The 17,859-nt window shown below is 43.6% G+C and overlaps 3 long non-coding RNA genes across 3 annotated transcripts; all 3 read right to left on the bottom strand.

The window, feature by feature from the left end:
* Window positions 1–224: 224 nt before the first annotated feature.
* LOC141804863 (uncharacterized) lies at window positions 225–1,077 on the bottom strand. The gene is made up of 3 exons (XR_012599662.1): window positions 884–1,077; window positions 452–756; window positions 225–351 (listed from the first exon to the last, which is right to left on the bottom strand). It is a non-coding gene; the product is annotated as an uncharacterized LOC141804863 (long non-coding RNA).
* Window positions 1,078–1,318: 241 nt separating this feature from the next.
* Window positions 1,319–2,720, bottom strand: LOC141803781 (uncharacterized). The gene is made up of 3 exons (XR_012599604.1): window positions 2,607–2,720; window positions 1,667–2,458; window positions 1,319–1,505 (listed from the first exon to the last, which is right to left on the bottom strand). It is a non-coding gene; the product is annotated as an uncharacterized LOC141803781 (long non-coding RNA).
* An 821-nt stretch (window positions 2,721–3,541) lies between these two features.
* Window positions 3,542–4,363, bottom strand: LOC141803809 (uncharacterized). Its single transcript, XR_012599608.1, has 4 exons — window positions 4,289–4,363; window positions 4,037–4,201; window positions 3,843–3,923; window positions 3,542–3,616 (listed from the first exon to the last, which is right to left on the bottom strand). It is a non-coding gene; the product is annotated as an uncharacterized LOC141803809 (long non-coding RNA).
* Between the last annotated feature and the right edge of the window lie 13,496 nt (window positions 4,364–17,859).

Here is a 17,859-nt window from a genome sequence, read left to right as displayed (position 1 = left end):
ATGCTACTGAGATGTGTTTTATCAGCTGATGTTACACAGATGAGAATATGCTTCACATCAACATCAGCTGACCTGGCAGTTGCAGTCAAAACAAGTCAAGGTAACACAAAAGCACTCATCCATATCCCTATGCCTGATTAGAATAACATTAGTGATCATCAAATGAAGATAACTGAACTTATCCGAACTAAGACTTACAATCTGTTGCACAATTGCTGCTGGGGGCACGGCAGGTGCCCCAGAGGGACCACTGGTTGCTGTGGAGAGAGTGGCTGGTAGGATGTTGGGGGGAAGAGAAAGGGCTGTGACTGAGGGGACAGCTTTTGGTCCACAGGACAGGGTGTACTCAATCTGTCAATGTAATAAGACAATTATTAATATCACTAATATATAACACATTGACAAGCAGGACATTAAGACAATTGACACCTTTTTGATGTAAAAGACTAACCAGTTGTTTCTCAGGTGCTGCTGGGGTGGCGGTGGCAACTGTTGAAGCTGCAGCAGCAGAGGCTAGTGCAGTAAAGGCAGGAGGGAGAAGAAGGGTGGAGGCTGCACTGGTGACACTGGTGACACTGGCTGACTGGCTGGAGAGCAGCTGAGCCCGAAAAAAACAATATGTCAGATAATAAAAACACATACCAGCTGTGACAGTTCAGCAGGTGTACTTGCTGGGAGACTGGTGGGAGCAGGAAAAGGAGCAGAGCAGGTAGGGAGGGCGATTGGAATGAAGAAGTGTGTGGACTCCAGCACAGGCTGTAAAATGTAATAGAATTTTTAAATGAGATTATGAAAATGCATTCAATTGGACTTCACATTTTTGCGTAATTACTTTTTTTTAAATAAATTTTTAATATAATTATTATTCTAAAACAATTATTACCAGTTGTTTCTTAGGTGCTGTTAACGTGGAAACAGCAGGGCCAGGAGAGGACTGGACAGAGGTTGGGGATGGAGTGTGAGCTGAGCTGGTGGTGACAGACGCTGGATCAGACAGCTCCAGCAGCTCTACAGTGGGGTCTAACCCACTTTCTACAAAGCCCTCATCTTCCAGCTCCTCCTCTATGCCTACATCTTCCAGCAATGCCTCAGTTTCCTCTGAGTCAGGATGTACATCCTGCAAGGCCTTTCCTGTCTGGCTGTACAAGTAATCTACACCGAGCACCTCACCTGGCACAGATGAGAGAACAATAGAGGGTGAAAAATTCACTTTCAGACAATGCATTAAAAAGATTATACTGTAGTGAATAAATATAGCCAATCACTTCATCGGGATGAAAATCTTAAACTCACCAGTGTGTAAACAGCAGGTGGTTGAAAAGATGGGACAAGGGGCCTTCCACAGACCTTGACACTGAGAGTGTTTACGCAGTGAACAAGGTCTCCAGACTAACTGAGCAGGGATGCAGGCTTGACAGCGAGAGATGCAGCTTCTCGGTTCTGGTTCCACATGTTCAGTCCCTCCAGGAGGTACAGCTGGAAGTTCAAGCTGTTGGCACTTGTTCCTTAAGATAGTAGAAATGTAAACCCAACAACACATTTATTTGTTGTGTTTGGTCATCTGTTAATTATTAATTGTGTCACTGTTTCCAGGATTATGGTAACGACAAAAAAACAGAATTGTAATGTTAAAGAAACTAACTGATGAATAATTATTCATACTGACCTGGAATGAACCTATTGACATGGAGGTGAAAGGACTCCAGTGATGTAGACCTTCTGGCACACCTGTAGTTAGGCAGGACAATGCCTGCCTTGGTGGTGGTGCCTGTCTGGGTGTAAAGAGGCACACCTGGTTCGTCCTGTATGCACTTCACGTGCCTCTGTTGGACTTGCCAGATGTGCTGCATCCGTTCCTGGTCCAAAAGAGGAACACCAAGAAAATCCCTGCCCTTTGCCCCCATCAGTTCATTCAGTAGCTGCTCGATCATGACTACTGTCTGGCGCTCTCCTCTTGTCTGCCTCCTTGCAGTGCCAGCTCGTCTTTGGTGATGTGCTGATCGACGAGAGTGTCAGTAATGCCCGGGACACCTTCCTGTCTCAGCTGCTCCCGCTTGGCAAGGCAACATCTCCTCCGTCCCACCCAAAAATGCAGCTGGACAGCTTTGCCATGAAGACAGAGTACAGAGGATGAGCATCTTTTGTGCAACCAGATGCCAGTCGCCGCATGAAATGGTAGATGTCCAGCTTGATGATGAGGTCTGGCCATCCACCAAATCTCTCCTTTAATTTTGTCTGTCCTCTGCCCTCCCAACAACAGTCACTGTCATCGTACAGCAGCTTAGGTGGAGCCACGCTGGCATTACTGTACCTGCAGATGAGGCCAGTTGCCATTCTGTCTAGTGCAGGACCCTCCTGAGCAGACAGGACACTGACAAGGATTTTGTCCTCTCTCGTTGCTAACAGATGTAAGCCACAAGGCTGTCCCCTTAGCAGTGCCTGAGAGTTTTTTTGTGATCTGCAATGGCACAGAAAACACAGTGAATGCCTAAATAAATTGTTAAATTTGTATCTGAGCACCAGTGTAATAATTATATGTGGTTACTTTACATGCCAGTACTTTTTTTTTTTTTTTTTACAGCATTAGCAGTTTAAAAAAAATGTACCTTCTTTGTGGAGTCCATTTTTAGGATGCTGCCAAAGGTGGATGTGATGCTGGCTTGGATGTGGTCCAGCCTGCTCAAAATGTCACGCCCATAAACAGCCAGCATCCATCTGTGTGATGGAACATCCACAGGCTCAGGAGGATCCTGGAATCTGACAGGGAAAAGAAAAAATTACCTATATGTACTTACTTTCGAGTCAGAATCAATCTGAACTCCAGCCTGTGAGCCATGTCCAGCTGGTCCAAGATTGTCTTACTGGAGGAAAGATATGTTGTCTTGCAACCAGCTGAACTGCACCAGAGAGTCTCTGTTATCATCAGGTAATACCTGTCCACATCCAGAATGTGGCGGGCTCAATGTGGTGAGCTCCATAGCTTGTGAGCTGATTGCCACAAACAGGACAGGACAGCTTCACCTTCCACAGGTGGTATGGCATCCACAAGAGCAGCCGGTGGTTAAAAAAACGCTCTGGATTGGGGACCTGATGATATATGAGGGATGGCTCTGGTGGATCATACCACAGTTTCAGATCTGTACGCAGACGCTGATTTTTCCACAGAGCCGCTGAAATCCACTTCTGATCTTGAGGTGGTATGGTTTTCAGAAGCTTTATGGGCAGCCAGGCGCAGTCTGAAGCAGGTGGAATCTCCACATTTTCAGGCAATGGCATGTTGATGGGAGTAGAGGGAGTACCAGAGGAGGAGGAGGTGGCAGATGATAGTTCCTAATTTATGAAAAATGAAATAAAATAAAGATAAACACACAGACATGAAAATAACACTCTACTCAAGAAAATTTTATGTTTCACACATAGTAGAATATCTTCTTACAACTGTAGCAGTGGAAGGTGGAATGGAGGAAGCTGGGCTTGGCACAGGAACAGGAGAGGGAGGAAGAGACAGAGGAGTAACAGTCTGAAGAAATATCTTGGGACTGCGGCTGGGTGGTTTGATGGGGCTTGTGACAGGGCTTGTGATGGGGCTTGTGATGGCACTGGATACAGCAGGAGGCTGAGAGAATAAAGGCACAGTTTACAATATAGAATAACCATAGATCATAATGAATGAATTAATGAATTGATCTAATTATCTATCATTATTGTATAGCAGTCAAAAACAGAAAACAGATCATGTCAACATGAAATTAATGAATGAAAGTCCCACTATAATTATAAACAATAACAGTGTATATTTTTTAAAATCAAAGTCAATCTATATATCGCTCTTTTTACATTACCTTAAGTGAACGCTACCCAGCCAAACTTAAGTTTGGTTTTAACATGGCACCATGAGAGCCCCCAAACCGTGGCTTTGTAAACTGACAAAAAAAAAAAAAAAAACCTTAACTGGGGCTTTGCACGTTATATAATTGAGTGAGTATAATAATAATATTTATATAAATATCAGCATTAATAAATCCTCATTACTTACTGATGCCAAAGTCAAACGGAGTCCTCTAGGTTCACCACCACCTAAGGATACATGCCTTGGTGGTGGTGAATCTGCAGATGAGGGTCCTGGCTGTGGTGTCTCAGCAGTTAAAGGCACTGACTGCTGTGTCACTGTGCATGAGGGAGCAGAGGGCAAACTGGAAGGCTACAGGTTTACAGACAAGGAGAAGAAATTGTAAGATTATGGAATTCAACACTAGCATGTCATAATTGTACAAGAGACTTCTAATACCTTCTTTGCATGGAAACCACAGTTACAGTTCTGTGCACCTCCAAACAGTGACATTTGTCCCCTCTTCTGCATTGGGCACTTCTCAATCTGTATTAATGTTTGACAGTGAAAAAGAATCTGTTCCCTTTAAATATGTCATAGTTTTACATTAAATAGGATACACATATCACTCTGTCACCTTCAGATACAGATCATGCCACTTTTTCTGCCGAGGTGCTGGTCTGTTTCCTGCCTCCGAGGGCCAAACACCTGAGGCAGCAAATCGTCGAAGACGGGACATCCACTCTTCCTCTCCCGTAGCTCGATGCCTTTTTTCTTTGGAAGCCATCTGACATTGACAGGGAAAGAATATTTATACCAAAACAGCAAATATTACATATTTGTTACAACAGAAGTGAATACCACGCCGATTTCACTAGGGCTTATTATTATTATTATTACAACCAGTAGTAACAATACATATTGAAGACTTTCTTTACAGTAGGAGTGAATACTACCGGTATACAGATTTATTGCGTACTGTAGCTTATTATCAAATGGAAGCAATACATATTCGATACTCTTACAGTAGAAGGGAGAAATATACAGATTTCATTCATACTGTTATGCTAAAAGTGCATAAGAATGTACTCTAACATTACACCTGCATCGTTGCCTACTGATAGCGGTACAGTATAGAGCAGTGGGGGAAGTAATGTTACAGCATTACAGTTAGTTGATGCTCTTGGAGAAAAAAATGGCGCCATAGAAAAATTCAAGTTTAATAACGGTTACTGACACTGTAGTAAATGGACGGCGATGCATCGCGTCTTCAAAGTAGTTTCTTTTAAAGATTTCCATAAAGATGCAGGCCAGCGCGATCGATCACAGTTTAATGACAACAACGAGGGTGCTTTCCTTTGGCAATGAATGAAAAATCTTTTAAAAATTGTATTGAAAAAAAGGGAAAGTTATGAAATGCTAACGTCGGCAGAAGCACCGGCAAGTCATTAGGCTACTGTTATGCTATCTATTTTCTTTTTTCGCTATGATACATGTTAAACACTTAGCAAGCCAGCTAGTTGACAGAAAACAATTACATGAATGATTTGTTTACCTTTTGTTGCGAAAAACACTTGATGTCCGAATCGGAATAATTCGAGCTGGCTAGACATCGTGCGGCTGCGCGACTGAATGTTGGAGAAGCGGCACTGTGATTGGCTGACAGCAAAGATGGAGAAAGATGGAAAAGAGACATCGTGATTGGAGGAGATTATACAGGCCCTTGGTCCCCCGCTACTGAGAGACCCACGGTTATGAACTAAAACGCTTTGCAGAGCAAAAAAACACCAAAAAGACACAACAACATGCTGCATGACAAAACAACACTGAAAAGGCTCAGGACACGGGAAGTGTACTATGAATTACTTATTTCAGTTGTAGTGTCAAAGCTTAATTATGTTACAGTTCCCATGCACCTGCATCATATTTTAGTGGTAAAGCATCAAAAACCCTAACCCTAACCCTAACCCTAGCCTAACCCTAACCCTAGCCTAACCCTAACCCTAACCCTAACTAACCCTAACCACCTAACCCTAACCAACTAACCCTAACCCTAACCCTAACCAACTAACCCTAACCCTAACACTAACCAACTAACCCTAACCCTTACCTAACCCTAACCCTAACCCTATCTCTCTATTCTAAGCCTAATCATAGCCTAATTTCTAACCCTAACCATATTTCTATTCTAAGCCTAACCCTAACCTTATTTCTAACCCTAACCCTAATCTCCCTATTCTAAGCCTAATCCTAGCTTTATTTCTAACCCTAATTTTATATAATTATTTTTACTCTCACCCTAATTCAATCAGGAAAGACTAATAAGGAAGAGAAGACAAATAGTATGAGTGACCAATTTTAATGAAACAGATAAAGAATTGATGAGTGAAAAAGTCTTTGGCGCTTAGACCCCGCAGGAAGTGATCGTTTCAGGAGCATGAGGAATGATTGATGCTCCCGCGAACTTCCCCCCGGAGCCTAGACACTGGTGGTGGTGAAGGAGTGAGATGCTTGAGTTGAGACTTGAGGGATGACCGAGACCTGATGGGGTGGTGAAGGGGTGGAGGTGGGTTTGAGGACCTTTTCGCTGAATGACAGCTGACCGGCTGCAGAGAGAGAGAGCATATTTAAATATGACAGCTACGACGGATTGGCTGAGAGAGAATAGGTGACTGACTGTGATTGGGAGAAAAAGGAGATGAGAGGTGGAGTTATGAGGAAGCGGTTAAAGACAGAGACAGAAAAGGGGCATGCCAGGAAGATAGTCTTTCTGATTGAACTTCCGCTAAGCTTCATTTCTTGGACCAAAGCCCAAACCAAATTGTAAAAATAAAATACTTAACCAAGATATTTTAATCCCGCCCACCCACTTTAAAAACAACTGCGGAGACAAAGTGATGTCAGAAGAGAGAATTGCAAGGAAGGAAAAGCTAGAGGAACAGATAAGAAGGCTAAGAAGGCAGATAAGCAAAGAAAAGACAAAGAAGAAGAAAGTAAAGACCAAGGGGGTGCCAAAGACAAAGAGATGAATTAATGAAAGAATACAGAAGAAGAGCAGCTAAAGAAGCTAGCCTAAATAATACAACGGCTCAAGATACGCCTGAGGAAGACACAAATAAAGTCGAAACGATGCAACAAAATCTTGTAGCCAAAGAAAGAAAGCTGAGCAAAGCAAAAGAGAGAACAAACAGGGAATGTGTAAGAAAGAGAAGGTCAGAAAAGAAAAGTCAAAAGGAAAACAAAGGAAGAAAAAGGGAACACTATGATCCACCGTTGCTGGACAATTTTTACGGCCCATCGAGAGATGGACCAAAATTAAAACAAAAAAAATTATATTAATAAACAAATCATTCATATGGCTGTCGGGGTCAGCCCAGGAGTATGTGCCCGTGCATGTCCAGATCCTTACACAGGATCAGGACTCACTCCTCTCCCCCCTAACCCTAACCCTAACCCTAACCTTACCATAACCCTAACCTTACCATAACCCTAACCCAACCCTAACCCTAACCTAACCCTAACCATAACCTTAACCTAACCCTAACCCTAACCCTAGCCTTGCCTCAACCTAACCCTAACCCCTGGGTCCTCTGACCGCCTAGGAATGCCTTCAAAGGACACAAAAGGAGTTTTAACCATTCTGATCTTTGTTGTAAATACTCACCGTTCATATTTCAGGATTTCACAGTTCATATAGTATGTTCTAACATCTGTACATTGTATGTGGCGTGACAATTTTTGTATTCCGTGACCTCCATATTGTTTGAACGACAATTTTGTTGTAGTGGCAGGAAGGCGACAGCAGATGGCGCTCAGTGTCTTATGGAACAGCGCTTGACGCTAAGGACTCTGGGCGTCAAGCGCCCAAAATTTTGAATTTCAGCCCGCCCATCCCTCCATTCATTCTCTTAAACAAACATTCTGGCAGATACCGAGCGCCAGCAATCGCTTTTTTCCACTTTGTTTTGTATTCGTGTTACAAGTTGCCTGAAGAAGGTCCTTTTCAGGACCGAAACATTACACCTTACTTGTTTTTGTCTTTGTTTCGGCAAACTTGCCGTTTGTTGTTAAATAAATACCGTGTGTTGCAGTGGGGGGTTTTCACGGAGGCCAAGGGAAGCCTGGCTTCCCAAAAAAATATTGCAAGAAAGAAAAAAAATAGCCTATAAACAAGCTTAACCACAATGTATTTTATATTGTCATTTCCTTGTCAAAACACTACATTGGCGCACTTCTGCTTTGGCTGAGCATGAGAAGCAAAACAGCGCCCTCCTGTCAAGCTCTCATTGTGTATTACACTACGTGTCCCATGCCCTCTGCCCTGTCAGTCAGAGGCCCGCTTCACTTTTCCTCCCTTAGAAAAACAAACAGCCCGTATTAGCCAATCAGGTTGAAGCAAGGCTCATCGCTTACTGGTTGATGCATTATTAAAAAAAAAAATATGAGGGAGGCCAGATCGAATCTGGCTTCCAGCCAATAACACACTGTTACGAAAAAATAAACACACTGATTCAACTGTGCCGGCGCCGGTGTGAGTGTGTCAGTGTTAGCCCACACAGAAAGTACAGCTATTGAGTCAGAGAATGGATGGTGACAGAGACCTTGATTTTTTTTTGTAAAAAATGACTTCACAAAACTTCCTTTTGAGGTTCAACAACAAGTCAAGCGGGACGGTAGGCCGACTCCAAAGCTCCACTTAAAGGACAAGTTCGGTTTATACAGCTTTTACATTGTTTATAGAATGAAGTAGAACAAAATACTCACCCAGAAGGCTTTCCTGATCCAAGCAGTGCTTCGGGAGATATTTAGATCCAAAATCGTGCAGTGGACATCCGTATAATGGGATCCATCGGGCATAGACAGCGCCGCTCCTAAAACTGCATTAATCGTCCAAAAACTTGTGTTTTTCACCAATATTCCATCTTAGTCCGCTCCGAGATTGTCCTCTGCGTCAGTCTGTGTCACTCCAGACAGCGCTGTTTAGCTGTACTGACCTCTGAACTCACGAAGACTTTGTTTACGTTTGCCCCTCAAAGAAAGGAGACAAGAGCTGACTGCGCATGCGAGGCAGGATTCTCTGCTCTCACTCCCGTGAAAACAAAATATCGCCAAAGACTGCATGCTGTCGAGAAGGATCTGCGCATTAAACTGTCCTCCATTGAGCCAAACTTTACAGAGCTTTGTGCAGAGATGCAGGCCCACCCTTCACATTAATGTGGGCAAGTATTGCACGTTTTAATAAAAAAAAAACTCAGAAAAAATAGCCGAAGAAATGTGATTAATTTCAGTGGCACACCAGGCCAATATCGCTCTCTCTCCTCCTCCCCTGCAGCACTCACTCTCTGTGTGGATCCAGCCGCCAGTGCTGCAGTTGTCTCCGAAAATGTTTTTGTTCTCTTTTCAATGTTGAACTTGGGCCTATATTTTATTTTCACTGGTTGTGACAGAGTATTTGTGACCATAACTATTACAATTATATTGAATTTTTGACTTCTATCATCTCCTGCTGACCTACTTGACTTTCAGATATCATTATTGTCGTTATTCTGTTGTTACTGTTGTTCTCTCCACCGTTTCTAATGTGCGAGATCAGTTCTGTTATTGTAAATTCTGTTCTGTGTTAACAGTATTCAATGCCGTGTATATGTATATGTACAGGCCTATATATAGGCCTACTTTCCTTTTCTCTTTTTGTGTTTCGGGCATTGGGGGTGCATCAGCTAAGTCGGGGGGTAAAAGTGGGTGCGCGACCTGAAAAGTTTGGGAACCGCTGCTCTAGGACCTTTCTCAGAAACTGCTTCAAATCTTTCCAGCAGAGCAGGCCCATGGCAACCTCCACTGCCCTCCCCTGTGTCACCACCTTCTCACCATCCACGGTGAGGCTGGTGAAAAGCATTAAAAACTATTTGGAATTAGTTATGAGCACAAATCAGTCACAGGGGACTATCAGAATTATTGCTGCCTTTAGGAAAAACAAAAACCTGAGGGATTACCTGGTGAGGGCGGCAGTTAAGACAGACTCCCACCCTAAAGACAAACACAGGATAAACAGAAATGATTTTTTCAAACAAAATAAATGGGTTTATGACTCTCATCACAGAAATGTGTACCCTACAGCTGCACATTGTGTCTATTTGATCACCTATAGAATGTGTGGTTTGATGTATGCTGGAGAGACATGTCTCCCACTACACACACGTTTTGTTGCACACAAACACAACATAATGAGACATAAGAACACTGACCGTCACGTGGTCCGACACTTCATAGCCCATGGGTGGGAATCTGTCGAGGCTTCCGTCCTGCAGTGCAACCCACACTGGTCCACAGCCCAGAGGAGGAGGGCTGAAAAAGGCTGGATCAGTCAGCTGAACACTTTTTACCCCACTGGGCTTAACGAGAGGGTTTACTTTCGCCCCTAGCCTGAGCCTAACCTTAACCCCCTGAGAGTGTATAATCCCTATCTATTTACCTCACTCCAAGCCTCTGTTTTTCACTCCTAACCTTCTAACCCTAACGCTAACCCCTAACCCTAACCCTAACCCTAACCCTAACCCCTAACCCTAACCCTATCCCTAACCCTATCCTAACCCTAACCCTAACCCTTACCCTGTTAGCCTTCTTCCCAGATCCCTCTTTGGTTTTGCTCCAAGTAGATTCGAAGGAGGGCTACTGGCTCATTTATTCCCTTTTAAACAGGTGTCTTCTTTCTTGGAGCTTTAAATTATCAGCTGTCTGTTGACCTGCTCTTGTCCACTGCCTTGGGTCATCGAAAGAGTGGTATCATTTCCACATTGTCCATTTACCTCTGCATTCATTTCGAGCTGGAGGATTTTTGTTTCCAGGACTGCTATCTTCTGGAGACGCCTGTGATAGGAGGCATTCTGATGCAGTAGGCTTGTGCGGTTGGCAGGCCGCCCTCGCGCAGTATCAGGAAAATCTAAAAATCTCCCTTTAATCTCGAAAACAAATGATAGTCTTGTAGGTCTCCAAAAGCCGCTGCTTTTAATTATTTGATGGAAAAACTGGAAAAAAAGCAAGTATAAGCAAAAAGTCTGTGCAGGGAAGAGAGCAAGCAGAAAAGCATCTGCACAGTAGGAAAGCAGGAAGCAGGCAATTTAAACAATACAACCAGCTCTTCAGGATTCACATTTCCTATTTTCTTTGATTTATTTTCAGCTCCTGCCTCCGGCATTTCTGGCCTTTCCTTAGAAGCTCCTCTCTTTTGACTTCCTTTCCCAACTGTCTGCTACCCACCTCCCTCAACCCCTCCACCCCCTTTAGTAGTCATAAACTACTTTTCCCCCACCGATCACACACTCACACCACACACTTTCACTCAGAATCAATCTGTGAAATGTCACAAACTAACCCTCCTCCTGACCGAGCTTGGGAAGCACGTGTTGGAAATGAGGTGAGGTGTAGGACATACATCTAAGTGTTACTTCTACTGTTTTCCCACACTGCCTTGCAGGGTACCTCTAACTGGGTGCTCAGTAATCTTCCCACACTGCTATCCTGACAGAGCTACTTTTCCCACGCTGCCTTACAGGGTACCTTTAACTGTGCACTAAGATATGTTCCCACACTGCTATCCTGACAGGGTACATTTTCACACTGCCTTACAGGGTCCCTTTTACTGTTCACCTCAGTCAGTTTCCCACACTGCGATCCTGACAGGGTACCTCACAGATAGTTTGTCACTCAAAATGATGTCTTAGCTTCAAATTTCTCAAATACTCTAATTACTTCTTGTTGGAAATGTGGTGCTATCAATCTGACCAAAATACCTTAAAATTATTAATCTGACTCCATTCTCCTCTCACCTCTTTCCGCGCAGTTCGTTGATGGGGAAGGATCAGGAGACGTCCTGGTTCTCAGTTGAACACAAATTTATTAACAATAGGTCAAGAATCTGCATTTACAGAGATCTCTGGTGCAGCCTCAATCCCTGTTCCCTACATGTTGCAGAGACAGTTCATGAGACTGACCCTGTCTCTCTCTCTCAGCACCAATATATAGTCACTAACAGAGTTTCTCTAAGGAATGTAGGTTGAGTCATCTTCTTATTGGCTCTCCAGGTGTTGTCCCCCTCTTATTGGCTGCTGGCCGTCTTCTGTCTCTGTCTGTGACTGGCATTCATCAAGTGGGTGATCAGCCCCCCTTCACTTATCTGTGGAGAAACTGTTAGAAACACAAATCTCACTTCCTTCCTTCCTTTAATTGTTTACCTTCCTCACTTCGACTGAAACACCTCAACTCTAAAAAAGTAATTGCTGACTTGCATTATTAGTGTTACACAGTTACTTCTGTTCATTATTGGATGTAAACATTAACTTCACTTGTGGTCACTCTCTACTCTGTGTGCTCCATAAAATCCCAGGAGTCCCCAGCCCCCCTCAAGTGTCCTGCAATACATACCCCAACAATGAGCACATGTGTACAACCAAGTTAGTAAAAGCACATCTGTATAGTGTTGTTAATAAAAACATGTCTACATAGGATATATATTCTTTCACACGCTGAGAGAATATCATTCCGGACCTATACAGGCCGTCGGTCAATACCCCCACAAACAATCCCCCCAACACTCGATTAGAATCAACAATTACACCAGCAGATTATTTTGCAAAACAGAATGAATGAGATTTAAATTTTCTGCCTAAACAGATCAGCTATCCGCGTCCGCGTGTCGCAATCATTTGTTTTTTTCCCAGGTTCCTGACAGAAACACTCAAAAAATAATCCCATGTAGACTAGTATCAGTATGATTGCAATAAAATTTAGTAAGAATTTTACAGGCCTATAATCTATCAAGTTCCATTAAAATATGGCCAGTAGTTTTTGGAAAATCTTACTGCCAGATAAAGGTGAAGATTTAAATCTCTCAGCAGCACTACGATCTTTTGTACTTGTACCATTATGCAGCTCAAACTTTTCAGAGAATCATTTCCTGTGTTCAAACGCTGTCCCAGTGCATAGCTTACATTCGGCATCCTGAAGGTAATCTTGCCAGAAGGCAAGTGTCCTGCACTCTTCTTGGAATGCATTACTTCCTCTTTAGTTTATGGAGTGTTTCCTCAATATAGTGCAGAGAGGAAGCATATACAAGATGAAAAGAATCGGTTCGAGCACTGAACCTTGAGGAACTCCATATTGCACCCTGGTGTGCGAAGAAGAGACGTTGTTCACATGAACAAACTGATGTCGATCCGAAAGATACGATCGAAGCCAGGCTAAAGCGGTTCCTGAGATACCGAGAAGACTCTCTAATCTCCGCAGAAGAATGCAATGATCAATAGTGTCGAAAGCGGCACTAAGATCAAGCAAGACAAGCACAGAAAGAAGTCCACTGTCCGAAGCCAAAAGTAGATCGTTGGTTACTTTCAGCAGCGCAGTCTCAGTGCTGTGGTGGGCTCTGAACCCAGACTGAAAGACCTCAAAGAGACTGTTGCTATGAAGAAAATCACAGAGCTGATTCGCAACAACTTTCTCCAAGATCTTAGAAACAAAAGAGAGGTTAGATATCGGTCTGTAGTTGACAAAAGAGCCTGAATCAAGTGTAGGCTTTTTAAGAAGAGGCTTAATAACAGCAACTTTAAAAAGTTGGGGCACGTAGCCCGACAGTAAAAACGCATTAATCATCCTTAGTAAAGAAGATCCGACCAAGGGAAAGACTTCCTTCAGCAGCCAAGCTGGGATGGGATCCAAAAGACAAGTTGATGGTTTGGCTGATGAGACAGTTGAATCCAGCTCTGACAGGTCCACAGGCGAGAAACAGTCCAGGAGTTTATTAGCTCTAAGCGACGTTTCCGCAAATTCGCCATCGATCGAAGGTTCTATCACGGTTGCATGTAACACGCTACTAATCTTATCTCTAATCATTAATATCTTATTGTTAAAAAAGCTCATAAAGCCCTCACTGCTAAGTGATAGAGGAATGCATGGCTCAGTAGAGCTATGACTGTTTGTCAGCCTGGCTACAGTGCTGAAAAGGAATCTAGGATTGTTTTTATTCTCTTCTATAAGAGTCGAGTAGTAAGTTGCACGCGCCAGTCGCAAAGCCTTTCTATATTCATTTAGACTATTTTTCCAACGCGAGCAGGATTCATTTGTTTTAGACAAACGCCATATTCTTTCTAATTTCCTCGATTTTTGTTTGAGCTCACGAGTTTGAGCGTTGTACCACGGAGCGGAACGATGTCGTCTGAGAGTCCTCTGTCTGAGCGGAGCAATTGAATCGAGGACGGCTTGAAGAGAACCCGTGGTATCCGCAACAAGTTGATCAAGCTGAGAGGGAGCACAAGAGCTCTCTGCAAAAGTAGAGCAAGAATTCAAGGCAGCAGGAATAGCTTCCTTGAAAATGTCTACAGCTCTGTCAGACAAGTTCCTGGACAAGATGATTTTGTTCGCAGGTGAGAAATCCGACAGCAAGAATTCAAAAGTAATGAAGAAATGATCCGACAGAAGAGGATTCTGCGGTAAGACAGCCAAGTTGACAGGTTCCACGCCATAAGCAAGAACAAGATCCAAGGTGTGGTTAAAGCGATGAGTAGGATGGTTCACATACTGTGTGAAACCAAAAGAATCCAGTAAAGACATGAAAGCAATACAAAGACTATTGTCAACGACGTCCACATGAATATTAAAGTCACCAACAATGATAATTTTATCCGAAAGAAGAACGATAATAGAAAGAAACTCTGAAAAGTCGGAGAGAAATTGAGAGTACACGCCAGGAGGCCGGTAGACAATAATAAACAAAAACGGTTGCGCGATTTTTACAGCTGGATGCAAGAAACTGAGAAAAAGACTTTCAAAAGAGCTAAAGCCTAGTTTAGGTCTAGTGCTAATTTTAAAGCTAGAGTTAAAGATAGCTGCCACTCCCCCCCCACGGCCTGTGTCTCGAGGGTTATGAGTATTAAGGTGACTGGGAGGAGTGGACTCGTTTAAACTAACATATTCACCCTCACACAGCCAGGTTTCAGTCAGAGCTAGTAAATCAATGTGATAATCTGATATAAGTTCATTAACTAGCACAGCTTTAGATGATAAAGATCTAATATTTAACAAACCACATTTGACTTTAACGTCATGTGGTTCATCCGCACCGGAAGTTTTAATTTTTATAAGATTATCATAATTCACTCCTTTATTATTATTATTATTATTATTATTATTATTATTATTATTATTATCATTGTTGTTGTTGTTGTTATAATAATTATTGTTGTTATTGTTATTTTTATTGTTATAGAAAAAGGGTCTCGGTCGGGGAACCGACACAGTCTCTATGTTACAACAGGAGTGGCTGGGAAACTGCACTAAGGGAAACGCAGAGGAGCGTGTAGGACTGCTGCTCTGCTGCCTGGTCTCCACTCTGAGTTGTCAGATGGGTAAACAAATAAAATCAGCCAGATTTCTAGTTGAACGAGCTGCGCCATCCAGAGTGGGATGAACGCCATCTCGGCTAATTAGACCAGGCTTGCCCCAGAAGGATCGCCAGTTGTCAATAAAACCCACGCCATTATCTGGACACCAGTTCGACAGCCAGCGGTTGAATGAGGAGACGCGGCTAGACATCTCATCATTTGCCCTATTTGGCAGGGGCCAGAGAAAATTACGGAGTCCGACATAGTTTTGGCCAAAGCACATACCGACTCCACATTAATCTTTGTGACTTCCGACTGGCGACGTCGGGAGTCATTAACGCCGACATGTATAACTATCTTACGAAATCTACGTTTATCCTTTGCCAGCAGTTTTAAGTTGCCCTCAATGTCGCCCGCTCTGGCTCCAGGGAGGCACTGAACTATGGTGTCTGGCGTCGCTAATTTCACATTCCGTACTACCGAGTCACCAATCACCAGGGTGTTGAGTTTCTTAGCAGGTGTGTTGCTAAGAGGGGCATATTTATTGGAAATGTGAACGTTACGGTTATCCGGCGTGCGATTTTATGCTTGCGGCTATGTTTCCCTCTCACGGTCACCCAGCCACTACACCCCGGCTGCTCGGGATCTGCCGGGGGGGAGGCTAAGCTAAGACGGCCCGCACCGGCTACAGGGGGCTGGCTAGCATTAGCTAAATGTGGCCTAGCTTTGGTGCGGGGCCGCGTCTCCAATTCAGTAACCCTCGCCTCCAGAGCTACAAATAAGCTACATTTAATACAAATATCATTATCCGTAAAGGAGGAAGAGGAATAACTAAACATCTGACACATCGGGCAGAAACGAGCCGCAGAAGGAGAGTCAGAGTGAGAGCTGGAGCTAGAGTGAGAAGACATCACTAGTGCTGTGGAGCTAAAAGGCTAACAGGAAAACCAGTCGTCAGAAACACCGAAAAAGTGTACACCCTTGTGAGAAAAAAGGCAGAGTGCTTGATGTAAACTACTAAAGATCGATAAGATGGTAAGTTTGAAAAGAGTGAAAGTCCGTAACAGGGAAAACAACAAAGATAGATAGAGAGCGAAATAACTTTGTTATTAAGAAATGCAAATGTATTATGCATTTCAGCTCAGAATAAAGAGAGCTACAGCGAAGCAAGGAGCTAATCTGTGTCCATGTCTCTCCTTGCTTCAACAGTGTCCAATATTATTTTTAAGTTTCACAGCGCGCCTCTGCCTGTGATAACTTTTGCTATCAGCCCAGATTCCCTTAGGTCTGGCGCCAGTAACAATACCACTTAAACCTGATTCTCAGCTGTAGTTAACACAGACCTTCTTTGCTCTGCCAGTTACATCTGCAACTGTAGATGAGGCAGCCAGGTGGTTCGTATGAGCATTCACAACTGTGAGTACAGTAGCGCAGCATCATCTTGGATCCCATCCTCCCTCCCTGTACAAGCTCACAGCACAACAAATGAGCTTGTGCACTGGCCATATTCACTGACTGAAAGGGTTAAAAGGTAGGGTTATGTTCACGATTAATTATGCTCGGGTATCACAGGTCAGTTCCAAAAAGTGAAGCGGTGTTGACGGTACAGTACTTCTCTTTGAAATTTTGCAGGGTTTAAGTTATCAGCTGGCAAAAAAAAGCAAAATAAACTACAATACTTACAGAACATAAATTCACCAGGCCACCTGGGCAGACAGTAGGGCAAGCTCCAATCTGTAACCATACAAAACCAAAATTTAATTTAGCTGTCAAGACAGAACCTGACAAATGCAGTCTAGGACAGCTGTCCCAAACTTGCTGGGGTAAGATGTATCTTTGAAGAAATAGATGAAATGCATGACATGTCATCTGTGCCTCCATGAAGCCAACACACACACACACACACACACACACACACACACACACACACACACACACACACACACACACACACACACAAGGCCAAATGGCTGCCATCTTGAATTTTCCAGGGTCAAGATCTTCTGCTGCATTTTCAGGTTGGAAAGTTCAATTAAAACAGGAGGAAAACAAACTTTGAGTTGCTGAAACTGAAAACTTTTCGTAGCATCAACCACAAGTCAGGATGATGTATTCATGATGCTAATCTGTCAGGTTATCTGGATGGCCACATGTGAAAAGCCTGCTCTACCAGCTCTCTGACAGAATCAAAGCCAGGGGGTGGAAAATCAAAACTGACTGTGATGAAAAGCAGCATCCTGATCAACCTGATCATCCCTGTTCCACCATTGGTTCAGTTCACCTGCAGACTGCTGCCTCTGTGCTGCCAGGGATTTTATGAATGGCCTGGTTACTCTTCGGTGTTGTGTGTGTGTGTGTGTGTGTGTGTGTGTGTGTGTGTGTGTGTGTGTGTGTGTGTGGAACAGTGATGCATACTGCAGTGGCTGGGAATGAAAAAGAAGAGGGGGGAGGAAAAAGGAGGAGGGGAGATGGATGTGAGGAAGAGTGGAGGAGAGGTGCAGTGATGGTAGGAGGAGGGAGGGGATGAGGGGGGAGGAGACTAAAGGGGAGGAACTGAATTCTCTGGATGGATGGGCCCTCTCCTCCATCCTGACTCATCCCCCTCTCACATTGGTGCATTCTGCCTGTATGCATCCATCGCCGCGGAAACACACAGGC

The sequence above is a fragment of the Halichoeres trimaculatus genome, unplaced genomic scaffold (genome assembly GCF_033239565.1).
Source record: "Halichoeres trimaculatus isolate MK-OKI-2021-1 unplaced genomic scaffold, fHalTri1.1 fHalTri1_scaffold_15, whole genome shotgun sequence".
Lineage (NCBI taxonomy): Eukaryota > Metazoa > Chordata > Actinopteri > Labriformes > Labridae > Halichoeres > Halichoeres trimaculatus.
Note: the sequence above shows the minus strand (reverse complement) of the source record. Positions and strands in the feature narration are given on the sequence as shown.